Below are 11,268 nucleotides of genomic sequence, written 5' to 3'. Positions count from 1 at the left end.
GCTCCTGTGATGAGGCTGAAACCTGTGTGTTGTGGGCAGGGAGGGATGGCTGCTTAGTCAGCAGGGCAACAATTAACTAGCTGCAGTGCCTCTGGAATGCAGTGGGAGTGTTTTCGGAGCTTGCATCCATATTAGCTGCATCTGAGTGAGTGACTTGGAGCAGGCTCTGGTCCCATGGTAGGGCTCAGCTTGCTGAGCACTGTCCTTCCATCGTCAACTGCTCTGCTGGTGCAATAGGTTTAACTAGAGTTTCTTTAGCATTGGGAGGGGATTTATGATGGTCGTGACAAGTTTAATTTGACAAAAGGGCCCAATAAATAGAGATAAACTGCTGATTATCCCTGTGTGAACCTTCTGCTCGTAGAGTTTTTCCCTTAAAGTGGAGTTTGCCACAGCAGAATAAAAAGGGTAAATCAGGACTGCTACAAATAGAATCATGGGATCATTAGGGTGGGAAAAGACCTCTTGGATCACCAAGTCCAACTGTCAGCCCATCCTCACCTGCCCACCGACACACTGAGGCAATTGTAGGGAACAATAAGATCTCCTCTGAGCCTCCTCTTCTCCAGACTGATCCATCCCAGCTCCCTCAGCCGCTCCCCGTAAGAGTTGTGCTCCAGTACTTCTTTGACTTTGATTCCTGTGACAGGATGTGTTTGCCCCGGGGGAAGGTAATACATCCAAATTACCTTCTTCCCAGCCCTTGCTTTGTCCAGCCTGGTGATGGATTGATCACATAACCTGACCTCTCTGGGCACAGCTGGAGCCTACTGCAATGGGACTCAGCGTGCTTCCTGACTTTTGGTACGCGTGTGTGTTTCTTTGCTAAGCAGGTTGGATTTTCTGGCAAATCTCACAAGGGTTGCAGAGGGTGAGTATCTTGATGGATCTGGAAGCCTTTCTCTGTCTGAAAAAGCGAGTGTTGCTCCTTGTTTATGCAGGGAGAGCTGGGTGCTGCATATTAAGCAGCTGTGATACAGCCGTGTCTTGTCACTAGGGGTCAGGAAAATGCTGAGAAATGGGAGAGCTTCCCGGAATGCGCTGAAGTTCAGTGAAGTGGAAAGGAATCTTCACTGCCAGACTGTCTTGTGAGAAGAACCCCTTGGTGCACCATCCGAGCCTCACTGCAAGTCCTGCAGCACACTCTCCCGTATAGCCCCAAAAGCACTGAGGATGCTTTTGGGGCCAGACTGATACAGCTCTTGGGTTCCAGGTCTTAGCAGCCAGGCTGCTACAGGTCTTGGGCTACCAATCCTGTTCTCCTATTCCTTGGTTTATGTCCAGCTTCCTATCCTCAGGCCTTGCAGGTGGGGGATACGAGAGGGGCTGGCTGTGGTCTACACACACCTTTGACTGGGCCAGCATGTAGGACTAGAATAGGTAGGCAAGCTATGAGTCATAGCGGTCCTTCCAGTCTGAAGGCAGGGTTCAAATCAAATGAACTGAAAGCTGTTGCTCAGAGATTAGGGAGATATTTACCGCATGTGGCTGATTTAGAAGGAAAAAGTGACTGCCACGTACAGAGAGGATGACCAGCAAGTGAAGAGAGAGAAGTGCTAGGGCATTATTTCCCTGGAGACAGTGTCAGGTGAGGCTGCTGGAGGGGACAGTGACTGAATCCAGGAGCTTTGCTCTGCAGTTGGATTGTGAGTTTTATTTCTCAGATCTCCTTTGATGAGGTTACTCTGCTATTCACATTACCATCTCTGTTTTTCCCCAACCTAATGAGTTTGTACTGATTCTTACAAATGGAATTCATCTGCTTTGCTTGTTCTTGCTATCAGTGGGAACGACCACTGGACCATGCTGTTTGTTCAAAGCGGGATAAAAATTAATGGGAAAACAGTGTACGTAGCAATCTTATGAAAGCAAAATGCCACTGTGCTTCACCCACTGGGGGTAGGAAATCAAATAACGTAGCAGCTCGCTTCAAAGTCTGAGGATAAAGAGCTCCTGTGGCAAGCACGGCAAGGAGGGGAGAGATGAAATACTGCAAATTGTTGCTGATGCGCAGACTGGGCAGAGAAGTTTGCTACAGTAAAATAGAGCTGTGTTTAATTCCAGCCATCTCTGCTACCTCTCAGGGCAGCTGGAAGGAGAGAAGACTGCTTTATACTTCTTAAAGCACCTGTGTATTTGGGAATCCTCCTGGTGCTGCTGCAGTTCTGTGGTGCAGAGGCTGTGACATAGTGTTGCTCTTTGTAGCAGGGGCACATAGCTTTTATCAAATTGTTCTGCAAAATTATTGCCATACGAGCTCTGAACCAGAAGAATTGGGCTTTCGTTGCTGTGCTTCTGGGTCATGTTTTGCATGCAGTTCATTGACAAAAATAACCAGCCTGCAGGGAGGAGCTGGTACCACAAGACAGTGAAAACCTTTTACCCATCTTGCAATTAAATTTCAGAGGCGACCTGAGATCTGCTTCGTGTTTACTTTAAGATGGAGGAATACTGTGTTGCTTTTATTTTGCTTTCATTTTGCTTTCATTTATGCTGCTGGGGATTTAGCTCTGCTTTAGGGTATGGAATTGCTTTTTCTTTTTACAGAGCCGCTTTTGTAGCTTGGAGGAAACTTACATGGGAGAATGAGCCAAGATCTTCTCCCTCTTTTCCCTGTGCCTGTGTCTTTCCTGACAGTAAGCATGGTGCAAAATACAAGTAGCACCCATCTTATTTTCCAAATTGCTATTGCCTGTGATCAAATCTGCCGTGTCAACAGAAAGCATTGAGACTTCTGCTTTCTGCTGATGCAGAGCAGTCATTTGTGGCTCAGGCATCACTGAGGTGTTAGACACAGGAATTACGGCCGCTCTGTCAGATTGGCTGGATAATTTTTACTCCTAAGCCTTCCGCCAAGATGATTTTCAGTGCTTGGAAATTAGTCTTACTCCGCAGAGCTGTCAGTGTCTCCCAGCTGTGTCGGTATTTGCTCTAACGAATGTGTGTATGTATGATACACCTATTCCATCATCATTCCCTGCACTCCTCCAGATACCTGGGAAGCTTATCTTAAGTGCAGCTCTTCTCTCCCAGGGGTCACTTTTGTTAATTCTTCTTTTGTTTGTTTTCCAGTAATGTAGAAAAGCCCTGGTACAAGTCGGTGTATTTTTTAATTTTTTTTTTTTCCAAGGCTCTGTAGATGCATAAGGAGACAGATTTCCTTCTCCGAGTGGCTTATGCCTGTAATGGGTTGTGGGGATGTATTATTTATACAGCTAGGAAACTGAGACAAGGGAAAATCAAACCCTCAGTGGTGTTGAAGACCCAATTTTCAGTGAGAAGTTTTATCCTCAATGATTAGAGGGCATAAAAGGAGAAGACGGGCAGTAAATTCAGCTCCCATCTTCTTATTCCAGGTGATTATCCTCAGTGGAAAAAAAGTGGACAGGATGCTCTTTTAAGGTAGGTAAATAGCATGTAATCATCCTCATTTAGTAAGTTACCTGAGAAACATACTCAGGTCAAGAAGGAATAAAGTGAAGATTGATACTTATTGATGTCTGAATTACCCTCCTCCATACCAAAACCCAGCTTTGCCAGTGGTGTTACTGTGTCTATGTGTAGGTGGCACAAAATTGACCAAAACTGCCCGTGCAACCTCAAAACCAGGAAGGAGGAGTTCTGCTGCTGGGAAGCATCCCCAAAGCTCACCAAACTTCTGGTGTTTTCCTGGAAGCCACTGCTGCATGCCCAACCTTGCTCTCCAGGAGCAGGGGGCATTGCTGTCCTCACTCATCTGTGAGCTTGCTTCCTACACCGTTGCTATAATGTGGCAAACATTTGCTCACATTGGAAAGCCATGTAACTTCCTTCTTTCGGGGCAGAAATTTCTCCTTTTGACATATTAATGTGATTCTGATCTAAAAGACCTCAGACCTCCTGGGATGCTGGAGTTGATCTTCCCTCCCCCTTGGATCATAGAACTTAACTCAGGATCACCTCTGATGTCTCTGCTGAGGTCCTCTATCAGTCACTTGCTGTGGGCCACCACTGTAAGTTATTTATACAGTGATTAGTTAAACTTCAGATATTTAATGCATCCTTTAAATCATGTATCCAGCAGCAGCTATTGGTCACATAAAGTTTCATTGAGCAGTATCTATCACTTACCGGTTTTCTCAATGTGTGCATATATTTAATTTTCTACAGACCTCTCTGGATGATGTTTTCTGCTGAGTAAATGCTAAATCGAAGGACTTCAAAAAGTGTTTTGGCGCATTGGAATGGGTGAATTATTTGCAAAGGGAACACTGAATATAAAAATTCATCTTGCAAAAAAGTTGCCCTGTTGTATAAAGCCCATTTATCTGTGTTTAAAAAAGTGAAATTTATTTTTTTCACAGCCTATGTAGCTAGCAAGCAATCTTCTAATCAACCAGCTTTGAATATTCAATTTGGGTTTGCATCTGTTTTTTTGCTTCTTTTGCTTCTACTTATAGTGTGTTTATGAGACAACATGTGCTTTGTACTGGAGGTTCAAAGCTGTACCTGTAAATGCTTGAATTCAAAGATATGGTCAGAATTTAATGTATTTAAGTTGGCTCAGAAAGCCAAGTTCTTGGGCTTGGCAAAAGGAATGCAGCTTGGAAGAATACTAGATAGAAAATGATGTCCTAATGAAAACAAACTTTTTTTTTTTCCTTTTTTTTTTTTCTTTTTTTTTTTCCCCAGCATGTAGTGATTAAAATAAGTGATTATACCTGGGTCTGCAACTGAAGTAGCAGGAGTGCATTTGCTTTGGGTGTGCGGTCAGTTTGGTGAGCCATGGTCAGTCTGCAATGTGGGAGGCTATTGAGCTGTGCATTTGGAAATGGTGCTCTTCGGATGGTTTGGAGCAAAGTACTGCAGTGTGGCTGTGTAATGTGGCTGTGACTGGCCACATGAAGCCAGCAAGTCTCTCCGTGAGAGCAGAGTTTTCTGTAGGGCTGATGAGGAAAGGAGGCTGGGATGCAGAAGGGGACAGGACATGAGCTCCCTCCAGCTCTGTGCACTTCAGTGCAGACCTGCTGGTCCCTGCTGCTGTAGCAGAGCTGCTCCCAAAGAAACCCATCTCTTTTAATGAGCTGGTTTGAGGGAAAGGAGAGGAAAAGGAGGGAGTGAAAGGAGAAGGCAGTGCTGCTACCAGCCCAACCATCACTGGGGGCTGGCAGTGTTTTCGAGTCTCCTGCCTGCTTGCTGCAGCCCATTAATTGATTTGGCAAAGCAAAAAGGAAAGCAGTAGCAGTTGATTGAAGTGAAACTATGTATTTTAAATTGTCCTCCTGGATGTTGGCACAATTTCCTTCCTCCTCTTTGGAGCTGGTTGCTGATGGTACCCTGCTGTTCTGTATTCTCCTTGCCCGAGGTTTGATGGATGCTGAAGTCTCGACTTTGGCTAGTAATTGGGATTTCACTCATTCTGCAGGCAAATTTGCTACTTGTTCCTGTGGCAAGGATGCTACAGGCAGAGTTAGCTGCTGCCCTTGCTGCAGCAATTGTGAAGGCTGCTGTTTTCATCTGTGCCATAATTAGATCACTAATTAGAGCTCTCTGAATATTTCCTCTCCACCCTTCACTGGGCCAAACCAGACTTGGCAGGGCCACTGAGAAAAGCATAGTGATGGGTAAATGGAGGTGATGGATGTGGTCTTGATGTCCAGAGCCCTTCCTGAGTGTCTTTGCACACCAGCTGCAGTTACTTTGCTTCTACTGACCTCAGCCAACCCTTCCAGGTGTGAGGGAGCTCCTGCTGCACAGGAACTTCAGAGTGAAAGAGTATCTATTGGTGCATTGTGTTTAACTTGCTCCAGTTCCGTTCCTTTTTTTTCAACATCAATAAAAAACACCGTGGCCCTCACTTCTCTCCCCCTTTCTTTCCTGTGTTGGTTCTGTGAAAACGGTGTTTGGGGGCAGTAAATCACAAAATGGAAGCACACACTCATAAAATGCTTTATGCTCCCTTCCATCAATATTTCAACATGGAACACAGGCACCAACATTTCATTTTAATTATGCCACAAATTTCCCTGTTGTGGGAGAAAGCTGAACTCTGCAAGCCAACCCAGCACTGTTCCCTCCCTGCAACATCTAATTAGCAGTGTCTGTTGTGCACGGGAGCTGGAGCTGCATGCGGCCCGGTGTGTCTGTCCCACAGGAGGAAGGGCTTCCAGCTGGCTCTGGTCTGTGTCATTCTTTTGGAAGCTCTTCTGGCAATGGGAGGTCCTGAAGGCATGGGTGAGAATAGCTGGCGAGCTGCCTGGAGCCTCCAGTGAGCAGGAAGGGCGATCCGGCACAAGCAGAAGGTTTGGGGAGATAGGGGAGAAGGGGAGCCTTCCCTGCTGCAGCCAGCCTTTTATGTTTTAAGCCTGTCCTTTCTGAGGTTGCTGGGGCTGTTTCTGTTTGCGGGATAAGAGAAAGAAGATGACCAAGGCATACAAGTCACCCAACAACACAAGTCTGTGCCCTCATGCAGTGTTTTTGAGGAGAGAAGTGGCAATACGAGAAGCAATGTGTTGCACGCCCAATTAACATGTTTACCTGCAGAACTCATTGCCAGAAGATACTGCTGACTCTCAGATTTTCTCACCGTATAATGTTCACAGGTGTGTGAGCTCTGATAAAGATATAAATGACAAAATGCTGAAGGAAAAGGGGAGGGGGAGGGGGTCCCCTAATGCAAAGGAAATATGTCCCTTGTGGTAGCACTGTTCCATCATTGTCAATTATGGGGAGTGTTAAATGTTCCTCTGTAGCAGCTGGTGTGGAGTCTTATTGTAGAGAGGGCACTAAATGAGATGGTTATCAGTGTAATTCAATATGACAATTTCTGTGGCCATATCCTAAAGACAGTGGGAAAGGTGGGGAGAGGGAGCGGTGCTGCTTGTGACACGCACAAATGCTAACTGGAAGGGAAAGAGGCATTCATTTCTTGTTAGCACGTACAAATGTAAATGTAGTGATTTATGTAACTTCCCAAAGCTTAGCGGCTTGCTGCCTGGACAAGCATTCTTAAAATGCATATCCAAATTAAGGTGCTGCGTATTAGATAAATTGCTCCAAAGTAGAAACTTGGTTTGCAAAGTCAACGTTTTTCCAAGAGCCTCTTAAAACTCCTAACAGAAAGCCATGAAGCAAACCACTATAGGGAGAAATAAAAACCTGTACGCTGCCACTATCAAAGCCCAGAAGATGGATTTGGGGCTGACCTTGTCTGAGGAGGCTGGCTCACCACAGTCTGTTCTCAAAGGGATGTGTGTTGGCATCTTTGGAGATGTACTTGTTAAATCAATTGCCATATTCTGGCACGTCCAAATGCAGCAATTTGGGATTGTGTAATGGAAGGCTCTGTGTCTCAAACCGAGATGGGGAGAGTGGGAAGTGTTGTGCTTTATCCAAAATCTTAACGCAGCATTTCCTCTGCGAGGGAAGGTGTGAAAAGTGAAGCTAAAGCTGCAATCTCTGCTTTTTCCTCTTCTCTAGAACTGCTATCTCGATGGGACCAGCAGTTCTGGTGGTGGTGTGCCAAGTGCCAGGTAGTGGCTGGGCCATGCTGTGTATTAGTGGGAAAATGGCCTTGCATGCTCTGAGGATAACACAGGGCAACATAAGAGCCAGCAGCCTCAAAACGGAGGAGTTCTGTAAGAGCTCAGCCCGCTGGGATTTGTCTGTCCTCCCAAGAAAGTGTTAGGGGTTGATGTGCAGGGTAAGGGGAGACTGGGTGCAAGGAGGGGATTGCCAGGTTGGTTTGCTTCCAGTGGTTGCCCAAAACCAATCCTAAGGAACCTTTGGCTGATGTACGTGACCCGTAGACGCAATCAGCCCAGTTTTTTCTTGAGCTCTTTTTTATCTGAGCCCCAAACAACAGGACTGACAGGCAGCAGGAACAGGAGAAGAGAAAAATAGTAGTGTTTCCTGAGCCCTGCGTCCCTGAGTACGTGCTGGCATGTCCCCATACAGCCCAGAAATACGCAGCGGGGATCTGTGCCCGTGGTTATGGCTCTGCTGTCCTTGGATCCCGTTTGAATACACTCCATCCTGGAGTTGTTTTGCATTTCACCAGGGAGTCTTTTGTCTAAAGGGCATCGCTGCTACAGCAAAGTGGAGCGTGTCCCTGCCCCTGCGTTCTCCAGTGGATATCACATTTCATTACCCTGATGAGCCTGAGCAAGTTCTCCCGCTTGTGTTAATTTGCCCACAAGCCAGCCTGTGTCACGTCCGCAAGAAGCCTGTGACATTTTCTAGCCTCCTCCATCCCTCCTGGTTTGGAAACCTTGAATAATAATGCCAGCCTCGTCCCATTTTCCACGTATTGATTGTGAGATGGAGGGGCTGTGTGGCACCGTCCTGCCCTTCCTAGTGGCTGTGAGGTGATCTGCAGCTGGAGCGTGGGTGCACCCCGAGGAAGAGGTGCCTGGGGAATGTCAACCTGCAGTGCTGGATGAGGAGCATGGTTAAACCTAGAGCTGAGCTCCCTCGGTTCAGCGCTGCGCTTTGGAGTGCCCTGCAGGCAAAGCACAGAGGAAGGATTTAAAATTAGATGTGTGGAGGCAGGTGAGAAGCAAAGTATTTGTGTTCCCAGTGTGGTGTTCTTCCTTCCCTATGTCTTCAATCTGCATTTCAGACTACAATGATAGTACTGGAGAGCTGGGGCCGTTCTCCAAATTCATCTGAGTGTGAAGTGAGATGGGCTCTTGCATGCATTGCAAACAATATTGTTGCTTTTTTCTTCAAGCTTTACGTAACGAAAGTTCTGCTTTAACTAATCACAGATTTGAATGATGGTGGTTTTCCTATTGTGGCAGCTGTGACTTTGAGCCATTGAACAATCAGCAGTGCTTGTGTCAGCCCTACCATAAGGGCAGGTTATTAATATCTCAAGAAGTCAAACAAGCTCTAGCAGGACAAAGAGCATTAACTGCTGATTATTGGTATCTTAAAGAGAGATGGGGATGTGTTCTTGCAAAATATTTCTGTGATTATGTCCATCATCATGACGTCCCAGGAAGGAAATTCAGCATAATGATGCCTAGCCTCGCCTTACAACCTCATCTGTCTGGTAGTCACTGTTTCTGTATTCCCATTTTCAATAACAACTAATGTGCATTGGTCAAAATCTGCTCTGAATGTGCTGAGGTGCTTTGTACTGAGCACACGAGAACCTCAGTCATGTGCAGACAAAGGTTACTTGGACATGGAGAACCAGCAACTGATTGAGAACAAAATCCAGGGGCTTTTGTGTAGGTTTGGCTGTAACACCAAGGTGTTTCTGGAGTGCTCTTTAACAGAGGGAAGGAGACTGCTGTTAAGAATTGGTTATGTTGTGTATCAAAGATGAAGCGATTGCAGTTAAATGGATCTTATGGTACAACTTACAAAGAGAAAAGAATACAGGAACTCAAGTGAAAGATAATGACAGGCAAAATGAATGAAACTTGAAACCCTGAGTGCTTAAAACCTGGAGGTTTTGCTTCAAGGGCTTCCCTAGGCACTAGACAACCATGGTAGGTGAGGAGTAAACCACAATGTGCTCAGATTTGGGACGGTAATGGGCTGGCACCAAAGCCATCATCAGTGCCCCCTGCACAGCTTGCTTCATGCTTGGGGATGGGTGCATAGCACTATAAATCCCAAGGTTGTTGTTTCTGATTTAGGAGAGGTTCAGACTGTGTATTAGGAAACAATTTTCCTCGGAAAGGGTGGTGGTGATGTAGCACAGGCTGCCAAGGGAGGTGATGGAATCACCATCCATGGAAGTGTGGCAGAGCCATGGAGATGTGGCACTGAGGGATACGGGCAGTGGGCAGGGAGGGTGGGCTGGGTAAGATGAGAATTGTTGGAGAGATTTCAAGTAGTTTTAGAGGAAAGCAGTAATTGAGGAGGATGTTTAGAGTGCCACACTGGAATGGATCTCCTTCTGAGGTGTCTGCTTCTCCCTCCTTCGGTCCCAACCTTGTCTCTGGTGCTTAGCAGCAAGCCAAGGGACATCAGCACATCTTTTGGGGTGAAGTGGGATGCACCCCAGCTTGGCCAGATACAGATGATTCCAACCTCCAGCGCTTGTCCCCTGGCCAGGGGCTGTAATTTGGTGAGCAATTTGTACTCCAGAGAGATGTCTTCTCCCAGCATCCCTTCGAGCCACTTCTATCTGCACTGAAAGGATTCCTCTCTGTATGTCGAGTCATGCTTGAAGAAGCGCTTGTTAAATAAGTACTGCTCAGCTTTGCTTAAAACAAATGAAGTTGATTTAATAGGGCTATAGAAGGGCCAGGTAGCTGTGTTATTTAAGAGTACTGGCACTTTGAAGGCCGAGTGCTAAAAGTGCTTCATTTTTATTTCAGCCGTTAATTGAAAATCAGCTGGTTTGCGTTGTTCTTTCTGCCACTGCTCCTTCCCTGCTCCCTGCATCACCTCCCCTGCCCTGCCAGGGTGGGATAACAGCTGTTAATGCAACACCCTTGCGCAACACGCTGGTACAAATGTGGCAGTCGGCCAGACTTTCACTTGTGGTTTATTGGTTTAATTAACTAGGGTCTTGCAAATACTTCTTTGTGAGGCAGGAATGAGAGAATGTAATGTTTCTTGGTCTGGATCCTTACATCATTTTTAGGCACCTGGCGAAGGCACCAAGGTAAAAGCTTGACTTCTCTGATTAACCTTGGCTGAATTCAATAATACCATGGAGTTGCATTATTGCTGACCTTGTGCTCCATCACCTTCTCATCTTTCTGATTTGTCTTTTCTTCCCCCTTTTGCAGTAACAGTCAGAAGTGTTGAAAAAATCCCCTGCCGTCTCGTGGGAGAGCTCAAAGGACAATAAGTCCAGATTTCAAAATAATTCTTTGGGGTTTTTGAGCTCCACAGCCCTCTTGCAATTCCAGATTTGGAGTAAACGTCGTTCATCCTTCCTTCTTGAACTTTTTCTCTTCTTTTCTTCCTTTTCCTTTAACGGTGACAAGCATCACGCTCGGTTCTTGTGTCCGCCCTGAAGGCGGTGGCAACGGTTCTTATGTGTGACTTTCTATTGATCTTGAGGGCACTGGTTGTGTTATGGAAGAGAGGATATTGATTCTCTTAATTGACAGCTCTCCCTTGCTGGGATCTTTTCAAATCAAGCCTGTGACAGGTCACATTCCCTTGTGCCTGGGGTATCTGAAGCATGCTGTTAGTGTTGGGAGGCGTCTGGGTCAGGTGGGTAAGTAGTTCATTAAGGCTTTCTGCAGTGATTTTTCCCATCGGAGTTGAAGACTTCTACGTGAGAAATGTCTCCTTGACTTTGAAGCAGAAATGTGG

The sequence above is a fragment of the Meleagris gallopavo genome, chromosome 8, assembly GCF_905368555.1.
Source record: "Meleagris gallopavo chromosome 8, MGAL_WU_HG_1.1, whole genome shotgun sequence".
NCBI classification, from domain to species: domain Eukaryota; kingdom Metazoa; phylum Chordata; class Aves; order Galliformes; family Phasianidae; genus Meleagris; species Meleagris gallopavo.
Note: the sequence above shows the minus strand (reverse complement) of the source record.